The following is a 23736-nucleotide window of genomic DNA, read 5'->3' on the forward strand; positions in this document are numbered from 1 at the left end:
GTAAACAATTAAACAGAGAGGAAAAGCAGGGAACCAACAGCAGGAAAATATAATGACAAAGATAAACCAATACATATCAGTTATAAACACCAATGTAAATGGCCTCAACTCACCAATTGAAAACAGACTGGCAGAATGGAATAAGAAGCAAGATCCAACCGTATGCTGTATTTAAGAAACACATTTAACACAAAAAGAAATTCATAGACTTCAAGTCAAAGGATTGAAAATAATACTCCATGCAACAGAAACCCAGAAAAAGCAAGAGTATCTATTGTATTTGCAGATAATGTGAACTAGAATGATCAAAAGAGTTAAAGAAGGCCACTACAAACTTGTTAAGGGAAAAGTTCAAGAGGAAGCAATAACAGTCAGAAGTGTATATGCACCAAATATGGGAGCACCCAACTGTATAAAACAAATATTAATAGACAAAAACAATCAAGTAAGCCATAATGCAATTATAATTGGGGACCTTAATGCCATATTGTCACAAAGAGATCAATGAGACAAGAAATAAGCAAAGAAATATCAGAACTGAACAAAATCTGTGAACAACTGGACTTAGTAGACATTTAAGGAGTGTTTCACCTAACAATATCAAAATACACTTTCTTCTCAGCTGTACATGGGAAGTTCTCTAAAATTGACAATATGCTAGTTCATATAACATGCTTAAGTAAATGCAAAGGAATTTAAATTATTCCATGCACATTAGCTGATCATAGTGCAATGAAAGTGCAAATTAAACCACAAAAATTTTGCAAGTGATAAAAGAAACCACAAAAATTCCATAAGCAATGGAAATTAACAACTCCTCAGGGCTAGGAATTTAGCTCAGTTGTGCAGTGCCTGCCTGGAAAGAGGAATGTTGTGAGTTCGATTCTGAGTACCAGAAGAAAAACAAAACAAAACAAAACAAAAAAACAAACTCCTCAACAACCAATGAGTCACAGATGAAATTAGAGAAGAAATTATAAAGATCAGAGCAGAAATTAACATGACTGAGACTAAGATGACAATACAAAGAATTAATGAATTAAAGAGCTGGTTCTTTGAAAGAATAAATAAAATTGATAAAGCCTTAGCCAGCCTTATCAGAAAAAGGAAAGAGAACACACAAATCCATGCAATGGGGAAAGAAAAGGCTGAAATCATTAGAGATCCTGTGGAAATTCAAAATTTCCCCCCTTGTATGGACATATGGCTTGACATATGTTCTTTTTCTAGAAGCTTGAGGTGCAATATTAGGTTATTTGTGTCCATTCTGTTTTATTGATATGAGAATTCACTACTATAAATTTCCCTCTTAGGACTGCTTTCATTGCACCCTCCAGGTACTTGTATGTTGCATCTGCATTTATATTCAATTGTAGATATTGTTTAATTTCTTCTTTAATTTTGTCTGTGACTCATTGGTTGTTCAAAAACTTTACTCTCATAGGATGTAAAACACAGAAGAAATGGACAAATCCTTAGATATGTATGAACTGTCAAAGCTCAATAAAGAGATAAAAAAATTCTGAATAACCCAATATCAGTTAATAAAATTGAAAATGTAATTTAAAGTATATGAACAAAGAATAGCCTGGGTCCTGATGGATTCACTGCCGAAGTTTTCAAGAAATTTAGAGGTTTAATACCAATACTCTTCAAAATCTTTAATGAAATTTAAAATGAAACAATACACACCAATTCATTCTGGGAGGCAAGTATTACCCTGGTTACAAAACCAGAGAAAGGGGGCTGGGGATTTAGCTCAGCGGCAAAGCGCCTGCCTGGCAAGCGCAAGGTCGTGAGTTCGGTTCCCGGTACTGGAAAAAAAACAAAAACAAAACCAAAAACAAACAAACAAAAAAAAAACCAGAGAAAGATCCAACCAAAAAACAGAATTATAGGCCAATCTCTTTAATGAACATAGAAGCAAAAATCCTCAGTAAGATACTAGCAAACAGACTGCAGCAAATCATTGAGAGATTATACAACATGATCAAGTGTGATTATTCCCAGGAATGCAGGGATGATTCAACATATACAAATCAAAAAATTTAAAATACCATATCAACAGAGCGAAAGGCAAAATTCACATGTTCATCTCAATAGATGCAGAAAAGGCTTTTGAAAAAGTTCAACACTCATTCATGATAAAAACACTCCAGAGAATTAGAATAGATGGTCTTTACTTCAGTCAGATAAAAACCATCTACAAGAAACCCACAGTCAACATTATACTAAATGGACAAAAAGTGAAAATTTTCACTCTAAAATCAGGAACAAGACAAGAATGTCCATTATCATCACTCCTATTCAATATAGCTCTGAAAATATTAGCCAGAGCAATTAGACAAGAGGGAGATATAAAAAGAATAACGTTCAGAAAGGTAGAAAAATTATCATTATTTGCAGATTACATAATACTTTATATAGTAGACCTCAAATACTCCTCTAAAAAATTCCTAGATTTAATAGCCAAATTCAGTAGCATAGCTGGATACAAAGTCAACACTCAAAAATTAATAGGATTCCTGTACACAGTCGCAATCTCATTAAGAGAGAAATTAATGAAACCACACTTTTCACAATAGCATCCAGAAATGTAATACTTAGGAATCAGTCTACCAAAGGAAGTAAAAGATCTGTACATTGAAAATTACCGTAATCTGAAAAAGAAGATCAAAGATGATATCAGAGAATGTGAAGATATCTCTTACTCATGGTTAGGAAAAATCAATATTGTGAAAATGGCCATACTATCAAAATTGTTATAAAGATTTAATGCATTCTTGATCAAAATACCATTAACATATCTCACAGAACCATAGAAAACATTCCCAGAATTCATCTGGAGCCAGAAGAGATCTAGAATAGCAAAAGCAATTCTGGGCAACAAAGGCAAGGCAGAGGCATCTCAAATCCTGACTTGAAATTATACTAAAAAGCTGCTGTGATAAAATCATCATAGTATTGGCAAAAAACAGGCTGGAGGATCATTGGAACAGAATAGAAGATGCAGACACAACTACAAACATACTCAGGCACCTTATCTTTGACAAAGGGACTAAACATGTTCATTGGAAGAAAAAATAGCCTCTTTAATAATTGGTGCTGGAAAAACTGGCTCTCTACATGCTGAAGACTAAAACTAGACCCATGTCTATCACCATGCACTAAATTAATATCAAAATGGATCAAAATTCTAAATATTAGAACAGAAACAGTAAATCTACTGGAAGATAAAGTAGGTAGAAATCTTGAAGACATAGGTGTAGGCAGAGTTTATGAACAAAACTCAAACTGCATGGCAAATATTTGAAAGAATCATCAACTGGGATCCCATCATATTAAAAGTTTTTGCACATCAAAAGAAATCAGCAACAGAATGAAAAGACAACTCACACACTGGGAAAAAAATTTAGCTAACTGTCACTCAGACAAAGGACTTCTATCTAGAACATATAAAGAACTGAAAAAAAATCATATCCCCCAAATGTCAAATACCCAATCCAAAAATGGTTATCTGAGATAAGTACACACTTCTCAGATGAAGAAACACAAATGGACAATAAATATATGAAAACATGTTCAACATCATTGGTCCTCCAAGAGATGCAAATTAAAACAACACTGAGATTCCATGTCACTCCAGAAAGAGTGGTTATTACCAAGAAATCAACCAATAACAAATGCTGGAGGGGCTGTGGGGAAAAAGTAACCCTTCTCCATTATTAGTGAGAGTGTAGACTGGTGTAACCAATGTGGAAATCAGTGTGGAGATTCCCACAAAACCCTGGATTGGAGGTCTCATTCAACTCATTTGTTCTCCTTCTAGGTATTTTCCTGGAAAAATTAAAAACATCATAGCACAGCAGTATATTTGCACCCATATTTATAGCAGCACAATTTGTAATAGCTAAATCCTGGAAACAGCCCTATTGCCGATCAACTAAGGAATGGATAAAAATGATGTGGTATTTTTATGCAGTGGAGTACTATTCAGCCATAAATAAGAATAAATTTGAGAGCTTTATAGGTAAGTGGTTGCAACTAGGGACCATACTCATAAATGAAATTAGTCATACTAACATATTTCAACCTTGTATTGTCTGCCTGGTGTGAGAAATTGAAAAAGTAAATAAGACTGAAATGTATAATAGATATTGTGAAATGGGAAGGAATTTTTAAAGAAGGAAAAAGGAACTAGCCTGAGGGAAAGGGGGAACAAAGGAAAGGAAAAGGGAGAAAAAAATCCAAGTTAGTTATACTATTAGCATCTCTTATTTTATAGAAAAGGCAGTTTTGTGCTAATATCAACTGGAGAATTTTTTTAGGCCCTTGTTCTGTACTCTGAGTGACTGCTTTAAAGATAGTAATATACAATGTATTAAGTATTGTTATTTCCTTATAATCTTGTTATGAAATTTTATTTTAATTTTATTCCATAGAAAAAGTTCTGTTACACTAACACAGGGAATGAAAATGGATAAAACAAGTAAATACAAGGTACCTTAAAGAATTGTTTAACCTGTGCACTTTTGTACCAGGCTCTCTGAAGAAATCCCAAATCTCTCATTATCTTTGTGGGCCTAACAAAACTATCAAAACTATTTAATCTCTCTGTCTCTGTCTCTGTCTCTGTGTCTCTTTTTCTTCATATATGCATGTGAATGTAAAACACGTACAAGAGTACCTACCACACCTACAAAATGCATAATAAATTTTACTGATATTATTCATGGGTGATACATATGGAACTCTGTTGATGAAAGAGAATTATTTATAGAGATTATTTTGTAAGGAAGCCTCTGACAATCTTAGTTTTTAGCTGGTGTTAACTTAGAATTTACCTGTATGCATGATTTCGTTTCACTGCTCCTATGAAGCTGGAGAATGCCATGTCCTAATAGAATTTTAGAATGTGTCAGTTAGAGAAGATTTTTCTCTGTGGATATTATTTCCATTCCTGCCCTCACTGGGGAATGTTTGCCATAGACTCATTTTGAAAAAAAAAAAAAAAATATATATATATATATATATATATATATATATTCTGAAATCTCACTATCAACTGTAAATTAAATAATGGGATACTGTAGAGAATGAACATGGATTTGATTTCCTACTCCAGCAATATCAAAGGTGGGTAATTTGAAAACTCTAACCCCACTCCCAGCCTCAAATACCAGAAAGTTTGGGTAAATTAATGTACTTACTAATTGAATATAAGAGAACAGTTTTACTCTGTGATAGTGCTTTAGATCTTGTGGAAGTAAATGAAGCACTCAAAAATGACTGAACTCATGGATTTTAAGTAAATTATTCAGTGTTTCAAAACATATTTGAGTTTTCAAGGCAGAAAGGACATTTTCTGAGGCTCAGTACAAAGATATATTTTAATCCAGAGTGGTACTCATGAGCTAGCACTCTTGTTTACCAGGCTATGTTCAAGGCTCAGATCTTTGTAATCATGGCTTGGATTTTAACTCTCATGCATAGCATGGGAATTGAGATCAAGTGCTCCATATAAATCTAGGCTTCTCAAAATGCTTCATGTACTATGAAAGAATACACTATGAAAACTTTGCTGCCATAGAGGAAGAAGTTTGTTGTCTTAGCCTGTGTTCTTTGCAGAGAAAAATATTTCTCATATGAATTTATAATCATAGACCTGCCCGCATGTCACTCCAGGATTTGAATTTAAATCACTCACACTCCAGAAATATACATATTAGAAAATCATAAACTTTCTAGCATTTGTTATCAGGTGTTATATGTGACAATTTCTGTCATGTCCAAATTCCAGACAGCAGGAATAAAAACAGGGAAAGAAAATTGTCAAACCACTGTGATGGCTGATACTACAGTGATGTATTGAAACATGAATTTGAAATTATACATCATAAAGATAGATCTGGAATCTGAATTCTTGATGATCATGGAGCCATCATAATGGCCCTGGATTTTCTACAATGAAGTTAGAGGAAAATATACCTTATTTTGTTTACATTATTTTGTCACATAAAGCTGAAACTAATACTAATTAATACAAAAGCTATAAATAAAACAAAGGGATTTTCTTTTGTCTTTTTATTAGTATATCTTTGCAATATATAATGCACTCATCTTGGAGAATTGTTTTACATAAATATGGTATCTTGATCCTTTTAAATTCCCATTTTCCTCCTCTCTCTCTCTCTCTCTCATCTCCTCCAATCCCCAGATCCCTATTACATTTCCACTACATCTGTTTCCTTGGTTCCTATCATCTATCACAAAGGAATTTTCAAATAAACAACAATACCCCTATGGACAGAACTATTAAAAGATATGTTTCAGGAAGGTGTAAATTTAACTGAGAAAGAATCCATGTGATGCAAGAGCAAATAATTAGGTACAGTTGTGAATAAATATAAAGCACTGATGACATAAAACAATTATAATAGTTTTAAAAGCCTGTAGGTTTTTGAGAAAAGAATAAACACTAAACCAGATTCTCTTCGGTTACCTTATTTGAGACCCAAGCCAAATTACTTAAACTTCTTGAGTATCAGTTTCATCATGTGTAAATTGAGAGATTTATAACATTCATTTAGCATAGGTACTAAAATATTACAAATAAATTATGTAAAATCTCTAACACTATGCCAAGTGCACACACTTAAGAGATGACAAATAATATTATGAACAATTATAGAGACTCAGCTAAATATTTAATAGTAATCACAAGTGACACAAGAGATGGTTTGTACTCTGGCTAAGTAAAGGCCATTTGACTACCTCCCAAAATATCCCATAAGGCAACATTTAGTATGCTGCATCTCGTACTTTAGTTTGAGGCTTAGCCTTCAACCTATTTACTTAGACATTGGCATTGTCAATGCACTGAGTGGATGCATAATTAAGACACAGATGCATAACTAAGAGACAGATGCATACTAATTACTCATGATAGCAATGTATAAAAGAATCTCGGTGTATCTGAGTAAAAGAACAAAATACTTGTTTTTGTATGACCAGAGCTTCTTTCTCTTCAGGATAGCCTACGGGAATCCAAATACTAATCCATGTACAGATGTGAATAAATCTAAAGCATTGATGACATAAAACAATTAGAATAATTTTAAGAGATTATGGTTTTTTTAGTTAAAGAATAAAGATTAAGCCATATTCTTCCAGTGTACCAGTATATTAAATCAACGTTACAAGTAAGTTTTACAGGAAATAGAGCATATAAACAACACATCCTTTCCTTCTAAGTGAATAGATATAGGAAGATAAGCAAAAATTGTATAACTTTAAGCAAGATATTTAACCATGAAATTTGATGAGATTTGAATCAAGTGAAGGCGAGTCTGATGAAATAATGTAAAACTAAGATAGATCAACATATCTCAAGTAAAGTATTCCCAGCGTGAATAATGGACTTGATGTCCATTGTCTCGAATTGCTTATATTCTGTCTCATAATAGGGAGGAATATTTTCTCTAATTGAATCAATGCAAAACTTCTAGGGAGGCTTTTTTCTTCCGTAGTCAATGTTTAGATGGGTACTGAAAAAGTAAATATTTGTTCATTGACTATAATTTTTCTTATATCTATTTGTCCAGCTTCCCTTTTTCATGGACACATTCTTTGTTTAGATACTTCGGTATAGTTAATCAGATTAAAATCTAATTTTGCTGGTCTACAAAATTTCAGTTTCTCACAAATCACTGTGTTTGTTTTTCAGTAGTTCTGAAGACAATCTGGTGCCCTCATTTCCAAGTACTTGAGTGTGTATGTGGAGGCTGGAGTCTAGAATAAATTATTGTAAGTCCCTTTGTAAATTTGATGTTACTGAGCTACCACTGACTATTCAATGAGAATGTATTTTGGCTTAGAATTATCACTGTGGACAATACAGGTGGCACATGCTTTGCATTGTTCTTCCAATAGTAAGGAATGAATTTGTGCTGAGCCATTCACACATTTGTTGCCAAGCTTTATTTTCTTAACTACTAGATATGTGCAGTACTTCAGCAGCTCAGATCAGTAGTGATAAAGAAGAAGCTTGTGATGCACAGTGCCAACGTTCAAAAAGACTGGCTCTCCTGAAATACTCCACCATTTTGGAAGGGCCCAAAGTCCAAAGTGATCTGGTTTGATTACATTTGGCTCAATCTGTGATCAACATGAGTTTTCAAGGGTGATCTTGTAGGTGGTGCATCCACAGTATAAAATTTAGTGATACCTTGAGTCATATAGAAGACAGAGCCACAGCTGGAAACACCTTTCAGGATTGAAGTGTATCTCCAGGCTGTAGCTCAAAGTAGAGACAAAATTCAGCTCCTAAGTAAAATAGCTGGAATCAATACCACAGTCAAGTGGGGCTGATGTTTACACAATGTCTGCAGAGTATTATTTATGACCTACTTCCCAACCAGAAGCAGGACAGAAAAGATGACTTGAAAGCGATACTTTAAACTTATATGCCATAATCTTTCTAAAAGTTTAGAGCATAGAGGACCTAGTGAAGGTCTGGGAGGTATAACTTTATTCACCTACATCGGATCAGATGAGCTCCTTAACTGAATAGAGTTATGGGAGGACACTGTTGCATATAGGTTTAAGAAGAGATTTTGAAATTCAAATAATTTATAATAGAGTTAGAAAACAACGGGTTTCAGATGACAGTGATAAAATTATATATGTAGTCTGCTTACTTATTCGATTAGAGGCTTTTGTCTTCTGTGATGAAAGGCAATATACATTTGAGTGTTTACACAAAATATTGTATATGTTTGTGATTGGTTTGGGGAGTTGGTATTTCCATGGCTATAAGAGTTTTTAGTAGCAGAAAGCTAATAATGAAAGTGAGGGTTTTGTTCTTCAAATATGCTACTTAAACTTGATCTATACTTATCAAAGCATTCTTAAACAAAATTCTTTTCCAGATGTTGAGAACAATTTTGTTTTTCTTTATTTAAAAATTATGGGTATGTTGTCTTTCTTGTGTTTATATCTCTCACTCTACTTCTTTTGTTTTTATTATACTTTGGCAAATAATAATTACATATATTATAAGATACAAAGTGATACAATTATTGAATACAGTAAGTCCCTAACTTATGAACGAGTTCTGTTCCAGGAAAAAGTTCATAAGTCAGAAATGATTTTTACATTTATGATTACTGTGAAATGGTAAGGTAGACACTTGAGCCACTTCTGTAATTTGTTCATGTCTACAAATGTTCCTAATGTGAGATCCGTTTGTGTCTGTGAAAATTCACAGCACAAATGTTTGTAATGTGGGTTCTTACTGTACATTGTTGAATGACTAAATGAAACCAATCAACCTAAAACATTTGACATCTTCTTGTATGAGAACTTTTGAGGTCAATCCACTCAATGATATTGAAATGTATAGTACTCAACTGTTAGGTATATTTACTGTTATGCAACAGATTTAAAAAATAATCAAAATGATTTCATTTATAATATTCCTATACTTTCAAACCCTTCAAATACCACTAATATTCATGAGATATCTCTAGTTGGACAATACATATCTACTATGCACATCTTGCCAGTCACATAAGACCCTCAAATTTAACAGATATAAAAGTGAACTCACTATTTTCACCTTTTCCCTTGCCATATTCCATACTTGTTATATATTGTATTAATAATTAATAGGAACATACCACCTATGTTTAATAGTTTTTCTTATAATTTACAGTTGATAGATGACATAGCTAGGACTAGAATTCAAATCTTCTGATTTTAAATCCTGTATACTGTAGTAGAATGGTCCAGATGTCAGATGATCAAACCCGTCAGTCTGATAATTGAGGCTCTTTCACAATTCAGTTATCACCTACCTTTATAGTCCATCTTCTACCTGTTTTCCTATATTTTATTTATCTAACCACATAATGCTCGTTTAAATTTAACATCCATGCCTCACATTTTCCCATTGCTATGCCTTTTTCTCATACTGTTCACCTCATTTGGCATTTCTTTCTTCCTGCCATATCTGATCTTTGTAGTTTGTAGCACAGTACTAACTTACTCTGATTTATTTGGAAGAGCACCTTCTGTCCAAAAGAAAACAACAATAATAACAACAAAACAAAACAAAATGATGTCCTTACTCAGGGAAATTGTTACATTTATGTTGTATTGTTGATTCATTAAACTTTTAATGATTGCCTTTCACATGCCATTCTTATTTGTGATATGATCATATTCCAGTGAAATAGCTGTCACTATCAGTGGTTTATGGGGCTCAATGAGTGGTCAAGATAGAAACACAAGTTAAAAAGTGCCTTAGTTACTTTTCTCTCATTGCTGAGACAAAACACCCGGTGCCCCAAATTAAGGAAGTAAAGGTTTATTTAGTTCATAGTTTGTAGAATTTTCAGTCCATATTCAACTGGCTCCAAGGCAAGGTAGCATGGCTGAGGGACAACTGTTCATGTTGGCAGAAGACACAAAAAGCAACATGAGCAAAATAGTGGGAACAAGCCTCTTTTCTTCCCTTATATTGTAAGCATGCTACTGGTGCTGGCGCAGGTGTAGCACTCATATCATCTCAATCCCCTCTTCTTGCACAGGCTCAGGATGTTTATGAAGTGAGGACCCTGAACACCTCCTGAATCATTTAGTTAAACTTCTAAGCTTCTCAAGTTGACACAATGAATCAACCATTAAAACATCTTGGACTGTATACAGCCACCCTAGTGCATGTCCTCTATACCTCAGGATGTAGAACTGCTGAGTTACTTAACTAAGCTTCTAAACTTCTCAAATTAACACAATGTGTCAATCATTACAGTCCATCCCTTGTCTACTTGACAACCAGATACATTCCTTTAAACCAGTTTCCAGATACAAAGACAGGCTTATTCTTATCATTTTGCAGCTTGAATATTATAACACAGGTTTAACAATCCTTAAGAAAGAACTAGCATTAAGTCTACCAACATTTTTATATTGCATTTGAATAATATTCTGTCCCTAGCCCTAAAATACTCCCGCATGTCCCTTTATGCAAAAGGCATTTAGTCCATCTCTAAGAGTTGTCAAAATCCTAACACTTTCAGCATTGCTGAAAAGCCAATCCCAAGTCTCTTCTGAGATTTAAGGCAAACTCTTAGCTGTTAGTCCCTGTATAAATGAAAACAAAGTTAAACACTTCTAACATTCAATGGTATAAATATAAACATTTTCATTCCAAAAGTTACAAATAGGAGAATACAAAGGATTGGGACCAAAGCACTTCCAAAATCCAGTAGGCAAAACATTAAGTCCTGTACTTCTATGTGCAGAATCTAAGGCAATCTGTGACAAGTTCTGATCTTGAAACAGCTTGCATTTCTCCTCTCCTATATCACTTTTCGTGGTTACAGCTCCCATGGCTTCTTTCTTGGGCTGGCTTTGCTCCCTCCTTGCAGGTTTCCTTACATGGTCCATCTTCCTGGCTTTTCCAAACTTCTGGGGTCTCCACTGCACATTTGGTTTCACCCTCATAGCTTCACACATTTCCCTCTTAGGGGCACACGGCCTGACCTCTCAGGCCTTCTGAAATCGAGGTGGAAGCCTTCCTAACCCCACAACTCTTTCATTCTGCATGCACATAAAACCAGTGCCATGTTGATGCTACCAAGGTCTGCTGTCAGCGGGAGCACAAGTCGGGATTTTTTCTGTCTTGACTGTAGGGGTCGAGTGACTGGATTGTTGAGTACTCTGAATCCAATTCTGAGGAAACAATTTTCTATGCTGCCACCATTCTGGAACATGGTGCTGTGCAGCTTTCTCCTCAGAGAAAAGTCTTTCCCTTTTGCAGTTTTGAGGCTGCAAAGCTTGGAGACTTGGTGCTTCTTTGTTGTTTTTGTTTTGTTTTGTTTTGTTTTTTGACTTGAAGATTCTTGTCATGCCCTGAGGCCATCCTTTCTATTGTCTTGTTTCTTCTCAGCAATCAAGATCTCTTCTCTTTCTCTGCAGTCCACAGCTTTACTGAAGTTTCATTTCTGGGTAAACTCACAACATTTTAAATCATTTAGATGGGCTCTTTGCTCTTGATTATCAACATGGACCTGGTTAAAATCTCCCAACAGCAGCGATGCCACAACCTCAATTTTCCACTGCGTTGCAATTTCTTCTGCCAGTTTAATTAGTCTACTGCCCTTAGTATCAGTCTCTGACAAAATCCCTGGGCACAAGCAAAATGCAGACAAACTTTATGGTAAGCCATAATACACATCACATGGAATCCAACAGCCAATGCAGTCCTTCTTCCCAGCAGAAACCTCCTGAACCTAGTCTTCACTCTCAGGATTTCTATCAACCTTCTGGTTTTCTGAGCTCTGCCGAAATCTCCCATGAAGAATAGGGTAAGGTGTTCCAGCATTACTTTTTCAGGTGACATCCATGAACCTTTCCAAACTCTTCCCACAAGCCTTTCCCAAAGGCTCTTGAATCACATGGTGAGGTATAGTTGCAGCAACAACTCCACTTCTGGTAAGAAATTCTGTCTTAGTTACTTTTCTCGCATTGTTGAGACAAAATACCAATGCCCAAAATTAAGGAAGGAAAGGTTTATTTAGCTCAGTTTGTGGAGGTTTCAGTTCATAATCAGCTGGCTCCAGTGCAGGGTGGTATGGCTGAGGAGCAACTGTTCACAGTGGCAGAAGACAGCAAAAGTTCCAAGAGCAAAAAAAGGAGAAAATAAGCCTCTTTTCATCCCTCATATTGTAAGCAGGTTACCTGCCCTGGGGCAGGTGTAACACTCATGTCATCTCTGTGCAGTCCTCTTGCACAGGCTCAGTATATTTACAAAGTGAGTACCCTGGCCCCCTGCTAAGTCACTTAGTTAAACTTCTAAACTTATCAAATTTACACAATGAATCAAGCATTACAACATCCTCGACTGTAAATAAACATCCAAGGGCATGTCCTCTATATCATAAGATGTAGAACTGCTGAATTATTTACTTAAGCTTCTAAACTTCTCCAGTTGATACAGTGTATCAACTGTTCCTAAAAGCAATGGCCATAGTGCCTAGATTCACATGGTTATAAAGACCAACTTCTACAGAGAAGCATAGAGACATCATTTATAAGTCTGGATGGGACTACAGAGAGGGTATTTTATTCAAATTTACAATGGTGGGGACAAACAAAAAAGGTATTTTTAAGGTAAATGCACTGGAAATACTTTAGGGCAGAGTAATTGCTTAATCAGTGTTCCACTGCAGGACCCATCCAGCTCTGTGCCATGCACCAGATTTTCTATGACATTATTACATTTCCTTTTTGCGATTACTCACTTATTTGCATGCAGTCAGTTACATTCATTCTTTTCCTGATAGTGGGAGTGCACTTATAATTAACATTTGACAATGAATGTCTAATGACAGATTGCAAAATTGAGATAAGGTCTTTCCTGTCTGGGTTTTTTCCTTTCAATATTGTCCTAGCCTTAAATGGCAATGTGTACCTCCACTGGTTCATTTTAGAATGTTCATATAGTAAGGAAGGCTTGGAGAGCACTGTATTTCCCTTTGTAGCATTTATCATGTTTTGTGGTGGTATACGTCTATTTTCATAAATATCTGCCTTCTACATGTGATCAAAATTCATATATGGGAAGGGGCTGGGGATTTAGCTCAGCGGCAAAAGCGCCTGCCTGGCAAGCGCAAGGTCGTGAGTTCGGTTCCCGGTACCGGAGAAAAACCAAAAAAAAAAAAAAAAAAAAAAATTCATATATGGGAAGTTGCTAATTTTTTTCTTGCAATTTTATCCCCTGCACAGAGCATGGGACTTAATTTTCACTTGATAAATACTTGTTGAAATATTGAACTTCCTAAATAGCTAAAATGTGATTAATTTCATACCATCTACTATGAATTATGATTTGGTTTAATAGCTCTGTATAGGAGTATAAATGACAAGTGATAGGACAATCCTTTTAAGCTTTATTTCTTCTCTTTTTCTTGCAAGGCAGAAATACTAGTTTTCCATAAAAGGCAAGAGACATAGTGATATACATATGTATTTATAGCCTCTTAAGAGGTATCTAAAGTTTATCTTTGTCCTTCCAAAGTCTATTCTTAGCATTACAGCTAGCGTGATCATTTTGAAATGTACACTAAATCACATTACTTAGTTTTTAAACCCCTGATGGACTAAGAATGAAAGCAAACTCATTGCCATGTGTTCATGCCTATGTCACACCATACTTATTTCCTACCTTTTTTCCTGTTGCTTATTCTTTTGCAGCCACATTGCCTTTGTTTTTTTTTTCCCTTGAACTTGCCATGTTCTTTTATTCCTGAAGACTGTGGTATTAGTTTTTGCCTCTGTCTGGACTACCCTTTATGTGGATATTTTGCATAACTGACTTTCTCTTCAAAGAGCTTTGGCTATACTAAAGTAAACTCCATTTTCTTTGACTCTTTATCCTGTTTCATTATTCTATTCTTTTGTAGCAATTATCACTGTATAAAATAACCTTATTTCCTTTTTGAGGGGTGTCAGTCTCCTTAACTAGTATATAACCTCTATGAGAGTAGGGATTTTATCTATTTTGCTCCTTGTTTTATTTCTGGAACTTGCAAAAGTTTGACATAGAGTACACGATCATGAAATATATATAGAACGGATAACTATTTGATTCTTTTCTAAGTATGTACTTCAGAAGAGTATAAAATTTAAAGGCAGGAATCATGCCTGTTTTTCTTTGTCGTTTTGTTGGTAGTGTCTTAAAGGCTGCTTAGGACATACTAGATGCTCAATAAACATGTGTTGAATAGAATATAGCCATACTCATTCATAAATCAATTACACAGAATCTTGATTTTTTTATCATTCATTTTTATTAGTACATATTTGTCATGTATAATGATTACATTCATCATAGGGAATTTGTACCTGCATATAATATATCTTCTTTTTTCCCACTCCCCTCCCCTTCCTTCAACCCTTTTCCTCCTCTGAATTCTTTTTAACATTGTTGAACCCAATCTGAGTTGATATGATCTCTAGAAAATTACTAGAAATTGAAACAGACATTACAAATATTTCATTCTTAACTAATGTATAAAATACAATTATTTCTTTATTCTGTCCAACTTTTGGCCCACTCTTTAATTCCTCCTACCTAAAATTAGTTACTTCCCAAGTCAGGAAGATTGTAGTTTTTGTATCCACCAATTCCTTTCTATTCCCACTGATGTTCTTCTAGGATAGGCCCTATTTGCTTTTTCTCTGGAGTGTTACAGAAACCTTGTAACATGTCTCTCTGACTCTTATTCTAAAGCTTTTGTTTCTTTGATCCCCTAGTCATTCACTATACAGGGTGTCTTATTAGTATTTAATCATACCATTTCTTTGCTCAAAACCCTCTAAACCCACATGTTATATATAGCCCTGTGAAACTGAGCCCATTTTACTGAATTATGTATAGAATTTTTATATTAGCATTAAAGGCTTTCATTGGTATTGTGCTACTTAGCTTTCTGGCACTAAAACAAAATATCTGAGATAATTAACTTATGAATAGAAAAATTTTACTTTTATTCACAGCTTTGGAAATGTCAGTCCATAATTGGTTGTCTCCATTGCTTTAGGCCTGTGGTAAGACAGAATATCATGGCAGGAGCCTAAGGCAGAGCAGACTTACTTACTTCTTAGCCAGGAGACAAACAAGAACAGAAAGAGACTGAGCTTCCAAATTCCTCTTCAAGGGTATGTCATCAGTGGTTAAGGATTTTCCACTGGGTTGAACCCTTCAACGTTTCCATTACTTCCCAATAACACCGCTCTGAGGATCAAGCTTTAGTACAAGAAACCTTTGAGAGACATTTCATATCCAAACAAAAGCAGGTATTCTACTTGTTGAATTTTCTAGCTTTTTAAAATTCACCTCATGAGTCCTATTGTTCTCCCACAGTTGATGACTTGTATATTTCAGACATATCCATTAACTAGTCATGCTTTTCTCTGATGCAAATGTCATCTTTTTCATGATTTCATGAGAAATCTTCATAGCCTTTGCGCTAACTTGTGTTCCTACCAATAATGGCTTTCCTAAGGGAAACATGAGACAAGTTACAAAATAGTTTTCATGCTAAGTAAGCTAAGATCAGCTGAATATCAAAAAATAAGCCATAAATGAGGTTGTCCTCTATCACCTACTCAATTCCCAGCACAGTTTCTGGCACAGTAGATACTAACTGATAATGTAGTAAATAAATATTGAATGGTGTGTAGGACAGGGATATGATATTTCTTATCATGATATTATGGAAGACTTTTAAAATTTATGATCATGTTCCCTATAGTCCTACACAGTACATTCTCAAGAACTGTTTGTTAAATTTAATGGAAAACATACTGTTTTATTAACAGTGTCATTACTTGAATGGTGATTATCTTTGAACTCAGTTTGTGCTGGACTAGTGTCATTAACAAGATGTAGGTCTGAGGCAAAATGATGCATTGCTGTTTTTCTGACAGATTCAGGGAGAATAGAGTCAAAAAGGCCAAACCAAGGGCTTCAAGGAGTCAATTAAAATCTCTACATAAAGAAGATCGACTGGAAAACACTCAAAAGGCCAAACAAAGTTCTCAGGATGTTTATCAGTCTAATGAATCATTCATTTTTATTATATATTGTCAGTGAATAATTTCAATCAGTTATTTTCTGAAGGGAGTTAAATGGCCTCACTTTGTCATTCTTTACCTGTATCTTAGAGAAGCCATAGTAAGACAAAAAAAGAAAAGAGTTCCCTAATAGAGGAGGTAAATTTAAATTTTGTCGAAATAGATGTTGGTCAATGACCTTCTCCCTATCCTTTTGCTTCCTCTACGGTACTCAATCTTATGTGATGATCCATCCTGGGACTTCCCCTATGTACTCTTTCCAAATCCAGTCTGAAATGGTTCCAAATCCTCAGAATCTAATGTGGAAAATCTAAATTGCAACGCTGTCACTGTTTTCAGCTTCAGGTAAAACATGCTTGCATTTTAATGGGTTTCTAAAAACAAAACCTTAACCCCATAGAAAATCTTAATTAGGGGAACACTAAGTGTCGAGAAAGGTTAGAACAAATCCTGAGAATGTGCAGTGTCCTATTTGAAACTGAGTTCCTTGAGGACTCAGTGTTATCTTAGCCAAGACCCTTACGAGAAAAATTGGCATGTTCATTTGTTATTGGCTTTTTCGGTGGGAAATCCTTAAAGTACTTAGAACTCAAAGAAAGGTACTACCACTTAGAATTAGGGGTAGCAGCTTGAAAGCAATAAAGTAAAAATACCACTTTATCGAGGAGGTAGTAAATATGGAACCCATTAGTTTAGAAAGTCATGCAGGCTGAAAATAGAAAAAAGATCAAGAAGGTCTGAGAGAAAAAAATTTTTTGCAGCAGGAATGGAACTCAGGACCTTGGGCTTGCCAGGCAAGTGCTGTACCTGCTGAGCTATATCCATTATATGAGAGAAGATTTTGATGCTAGATCCAAGGAAACAGTACATAGATGATGGGCTTAGTTGTCAATATTTTTTTTTGTTAGAAATAGCTCAAATGGTATTATTGTTTATATCTAGATGTCATTCAAAAGTTTCATGTTCTCTATTGTGGGGCTTCTGAGAAGTGATTGAATCATTGGCATGTGCTACTCATCAATAATTAGTCCACTGATGAGTTTATAGCTAAATGTCATGTCAGTAAGAGAAGCCTGGTGGGAGGAGGTGGGTCACTGGAGGCATGATCCAGAAGGATCCATCTCCCTCTTGCTTGCCTTGATCTTTCTGTTTTCCTGCTGCCATACCATGAGTCACTTCTCCTCTGCCACGCCCATTTGCTATGTCATCCTGCCTTGAAGTCAGTTGACTATAGACTGGTGCCTCTATAAACAGTGAGGCAAAACAAATCTTTCATTCTTTTAACTTGGGGGTGTTGGATATTCTGTCCCAGCAATGATCGGTGTCTAAGACAGATTTTTGGAACCAAGAGTGGGCTTGTTGCCGTGATGTTACCTGACCATGTGGTTCAGAAACCTTTGACACTGGCATATGGGAGGAGTTTGGGAAGGTTAGGAGATATCAGCTGTAGAGGAAGCCTTAGGATGCTATAATCTGTGCTTGATAAGAGATTCTATTTGGATCTCAGAAGACCAGAATGCTGATAGAAATGCAGCCAAAAAGGCCAGGCTCAGGAGATTTCAGTTGGGAACAAGGACTGCATTTGCAGTTGGACTGTAGGCCATGTGTTTTATGAGTTTCTAATGGCATAATGTGGATCTCTGTCTCACAGAGTTGAAGAAAAAAACTGAGGACAAATGGGGCAGAGAGAAGGAATAGTTATTAAGAAGAGAGAACTAGCTCCCAATGGTTTTGAGAGGATCTAGAAGTGGGTTGTCATAGACACTATCTAGGAATTTTTATGCAAAAAATCACTAAGGCTCAGACCGCTTTAAGTTGAACTAAAAACAAGCTTACTTAAACTAGAAATGGCCTTATGAGGAGTTGTGCCACATACCAAGTGCATATCTGCTGGTGCCTCTTGGACTGTGGCTTATCTAAGTGGTTTATTAAAAGAACAAAGTGAGAAGAAAAATGTTTTCCATATAGGTAGGTGCAAAACTTGTCATAATAGTCATCCATCCACTTGCTTTTTACCTCAGTTCTTATATCCCTGGACATAGTTTCTATCTGGTTTTAACTAACTCTTGACCTCAGGCTCCCACTTATCTGACCAAGGCATGGTAACCCTAACTCCATATTGGGTCCAGTGCCTCTCTAGCTGCATCCTACCTTTTGACTAACTTGTCTCTCTGTAGTATCTCCCTTTGCCAAAGAGGTGTCCTAACTGCTGTTAGGGAAGAGTTACTGATGATCTATCTAACATCTTTCTGAGGAGAGTTGGAATAATGTTTTCAGCATTCAGAAGTACTCTCTAGAGGGACTATCCAAGGTTACAAATAATGTCAGTTATCATCATTTGTAGGTGAATGGCTTTCAGTCTGAAAGAGGCATCACATGTCCCATAACTAAGTAAGATTGTCCAAATAGTAGGACTGAAAGAATAACTGCTCCAATAACTAACAAGCATTTCTACCAATGTGATACAGAGAAAGTGGTGAAAACTTCCCACAAAAGCCAAAGGATATCTGGAATAGACATAGCATATGCTTGTTGGTGAAGGTCTTGAAGGGCCAAAGAAACATTTTCAGAGCTATCAGGAATATGAACATGACACTCAATTTAAATAATGGCACAAGTCTCACCCTGAGTAGCTATTAAAATATCTAAATTCTTCCAATTTAAGAGTCACCTGTCTCATTATCTTGACTTCAGGATTTAAAAAAGATAGTCCTCACTGAGTATCGTTAATAGTTTGACTAATGTAGTTAGCCAGTGATTCTTCATGTGAAATGACATCCTCTATTCCTAAAGGAGGGATAAAAATGGAGGCTATGTGATCACACCAGTGAAATTCACTTTGGACCACTGGCATTAGAAGTATGGTAGATTGGCTGGGTGGGTAATGTTTTTGACCCATCTGCCCTATAAACCAAGCAAATCCCAGAGTACATCTTCCTACCCATCCAGATTGCAATCAAGACCATAGGTTAGTTCCTCAAAAGTACTGAGTCCTGTTAGGAACTCTTTATTTAATCCAGAGATAGCTAATTACTTTTCTCATTCTTGAGACAATATATCTGACACTCGAAGTTAAAGGAAAAATGGTTTATTTCAGCTCACAGTTTGTAGAGATTTCAGTCCATTGTCATTTGTTTCCAAAGTAGTGAAGCATAGGAGAGGGGCTTCACAAAAGAGAAAAAATTCATGCCATGGCAGGGCAGAAGGCAGTGAGCAGCATGATAAGTCCAATCCATGTTCTAATTTAGTGCCACACCATTAATCCCAGTGCCACACACATTTAGTCTCAACTATAATACATATCAGCATACCCTGGATCCAGCCACCTCTCAACATCAGTCCTCTGGGCCCTTTGCTCTTCATTCTCAATTTAAATCTGGCTAAAAGCCCCCAACAGTAGCCCTGTCGCTGTGCTAACATTAGACTTCTTTGAAATTCCTTCTCTAAAATCAATTAATCCACAGCACTTAATCTCAGTCTCAGGCAAACTTTCTGGACACACACACACACACACACACACACAAAAATGCAGATAAATTTTTTGCTAAAGCAAAAAACCAATAGTGTGGAGTCCAGCAGATAATGCAGTCTTTCTTCCTAACTGAAACATCCTTGGTCTGGTCTTCACTGGCTACATTTCTATCAGTCTTCATGTCTTCTGAGCTCTGAAGAGAATCTCCCTTAAAGTTCAGTTTAGGACATTCTAGGCTGCTTCTTCAGTTGGCAACTTCAAACTTTTTGAAACACTTGCCACATTCTAGTTCCAAACACTCCTGAACCCATGATCAGGTAGTCACAGCAACAGCTCCACTCCTAGTACCAAAATCTGTCTCAGTTACTTTTCTCATTGTTGAGACAAAATACTTGATACCTTAAGTTAAAGGTGACAGGTTTATTTCAGCTCACAATTTTTAGAGGTTTCAATGCATAGTCTGGTTTCCAATGCAAGGTAACGTGGCAGAGGGTCATGGCAGAGGAGAAACAGTTCATGACATGGCAAGCAGAAGACAGCAGGCAGCAAGCCTACCTTTCTCTCTTATCCGATACAAATTAAAAGCCTTTGGGATGGTGCCACCTGCACCCAGAGTGGGATTTCTGTCTTTAGTAAGTCCTTTCACCCACACCCAGAACTATAGTAATTCCAATCAGTGGACTAATTAAGTGCCACACACTCTTAGTCCCAGCATCACATCCTTAATCCATACTTACTCTCCCTAGCTTCAGCAATCTCTGAAAAGCCCCACTTATGAGTTCATGAGACTTTAGGGAGACATCTAGTTACGAGCCATAACAAATGACAGATGTTTGTCTATTTTCCTACGATATTATACAGACCTGTTGGCAGTTTAATAGTTTCTTTCCTTTGGTCACATGGACATGTAACACTAAAATACACACTTTGCTCTCTGCCCTTTACTGACCTGTATGACTAATGTTAGCGCTATGAGTTCCACTAACTGATCACTTGTTCCAGGGGCAAGTGAACACCTTTCAAGCATCTTTTATAGTTGCTACAGGATACCTGCCTGGCTAACTCCATCTTCCATATATAAGCTGCCAACACAAAAAGAGTCGAATGTTGATCTAGCAGGAAAATTGCTAATAAGTTGTCTATGGCAGCACAGGTATGGAGGATTACCCATTCACAGTTGTGTTCCAAATAGCTGTCTTTTTCTGGCAAAACAGTGGCTGGATTTAAAGAGAAATGCTTTTATCTGAACAGCTGGTCCCTCTTAAAGAACAGTCTCCTGCCAGGAGTGGTGGCGCATGCCTGTAATCCCAGCACTCGGGAGACTTAGGCAGGAGAATCATTGCGAGTTCGAGACCAGCCTGGGCGACAAAGTGAGCTCAAGGCCGGCCTGAACTGCATAGTGAGACCCTGTCTCAAAAAGACCAAAAAAATAAAAAATAAAAAAAATAAAGAAGAGTCTGGTATCTGAGCAGTTGGTTATCAGGTAACCATAAACTTCCCATAGAGGACTGGAGCCCAGCCACATCATGAGGAGTACATGCAGTAAGATCATTTCCCAGAATTAATTTAGAAACCTCTGGCACTAAAAGAGCCACCACTGCCACAACCCTAAGAGGAGACTATGCCTTCATGACAATGTCTAGTTATTGACTCAGATAGCCCACCAGCTGTTGGGGGTGCCCCTGGGCTTGTGTTAAAATTCTGAGGTCCATGTTTTTTCTTTCACTAACATATAAATGAAAGTGTTACCAATCAGGAAGCCTAGGTCTGGAGCACCTAGAAGTTCCTGTTCCAGCTTCTGAAATGCCTACTTTGAGTAATATTCCCATGTCAAAATATGAGCATTAGCCTCCTGAGGTTTTTTTATTAAGCAGTAAAGGGACCTTGCTATCTGACCATATCCTGCAGTCCAGAGGGACAAAAACTAGTAATTCCATAAAACCCTCCTAATTTCCTGAAGGTTTTTGCAGTGGGAAGGAAAGTATTGGATTATTTCTTTCCTCTCCCAGACTCCAAGTTCTCTTGGATATAATTAGGCCCAAGTGCTTTGCTTTGAGGCTAGAGAGCTGTGCCTTGTGCTGAGAGAACTTGTAACCTCTATCTGCTAAAAAGTTTAGTAAAGTCTGAGTGACATGACAATGTTTCTCAAAAGCATATAACAAAATATCCATATATTATAAGACCATAACATGGGAGTGTTCAACACAAGCCAAGTCATGTGAAAACATCTGACCAAAAAGGTGAGGTCTATCTCCAAATAACTGGGGCAACACTTTCCACATCAGCTGAGAAACCTGGCTATGAGGGTTTTCAAAGGTAAAAAAAAAATTGAGAATCAGAAAGTAAAATGATACAGAAAAAAGACTTATTTTAAATCTGTCACTGTAAACTGTGCTGCAACCTTTGGAATGTGAGGTAAGAGTGTGCAGGTTGGGCAGCATTGGGTGTATAGCCACTACTCCCTCGTTGATCAATAGGTTATCTTGAAACAATATCCGTTCTACATGGAGTTTTTGAACTCCCAGAATTGTGGTGCTACAGAGACTAATACAAAATTTAAGAAGACCTTGTGCCTTTAAATTATCCATAATAGGCCATAGACCCTTTTTGTTCTCTTGTCTTTATGGGTATTGCTTTTGGTGAGAGGGATAAGTGAGGACCTTGAGGTGGATCTGCAAAGTTCTTGCTTCTATTGCTCTTCCTATTTTTCCCTGTACTACCCATACATGAGAATTTATTGCCGTGGGATAGGCAAAGTACCCAGGGAAAGGCAAAGTACCCAGTCAGTATGCATGTAAATGACTGTGTTTAAACAGGAAAGAGTATCTTATCTTAGGAGGGGAACAAGACTCTCAGATAGAATCAAAAAGACATGTGAGAATAAAAAATCATCACAACTGCAACTAAGAGGTTGTGAAAAATATCTAAATACAGCGTTTAAAGCCATGCTCTTTAAAAGTTTTCTGTTTGATGTGGAGGGGTTTCAGGATAGAAGAGTAGGACTAAAAATTTAGTGCCATTATCTAACAGATGAGTGACTTTTCCCCCTCAGTAATCATGATTACCCAGGCTTCTTGGAAGAGATGAGTCTGATTTCAGTGAGACTGTGACCAATGCCCTGGGGCCCTTCAGTACTGCTGGACGGACTTGTACAATGGGTGTGATTCTGGAGACCTTCATCTCTGAGGGCAATCTGATTTCCAGTGATCCTCATTAAAGACTGGTTATGAAGTCTTTTTAGTGGTGTAACATTTATCACAGTCCCTTTTGAAGTATCCTGAATTCCTGCAGCTATAGCAAGTAGGAGACGTGGATTGTGCGTTGCCCTTAGAATCCCAGAAGCCAGACTTAACAGGAGTTTCTTGAAGGGCAGCTACTTCTTCCTGATCTTCTCTCCCTATCCTTGATCTCCACTCAGTCTTGGTTGTAAACGATGAAAGTGGCAACTTTTATCAAGGCATCTAATGAACTTTGAGAGGCAAAAGCCATTTTTGCAATTTTTTCCTAATACCAGAGTAATACATTTTTCTTTAAGGAAGACTTGCCCTTCTACCATGTCAGAAGATAAAGAGGGAGCCCCACGCGCCCTGCGCAGCGAGAGCCAGTGTTCCAGGAGCGGC

The sequence above is a fragment of the Chinchilla lanigera genome, unplaced genomic scaffold (genome assembly GCF_000276665.1).
Source record: "Chinchilla lanigera isolate Chin_1 unplaced genomic scaffold, ChiLan1.0 scaffold00072, whole genome shotgun sequence".
In the NCBI taxonomy this organism is placed as follows: Eukaryota; Metazoa; Chordata; class Mammalia; order Rodentia; family Chinchillidae; genus Chinchilla; species Chinchilla lanigera.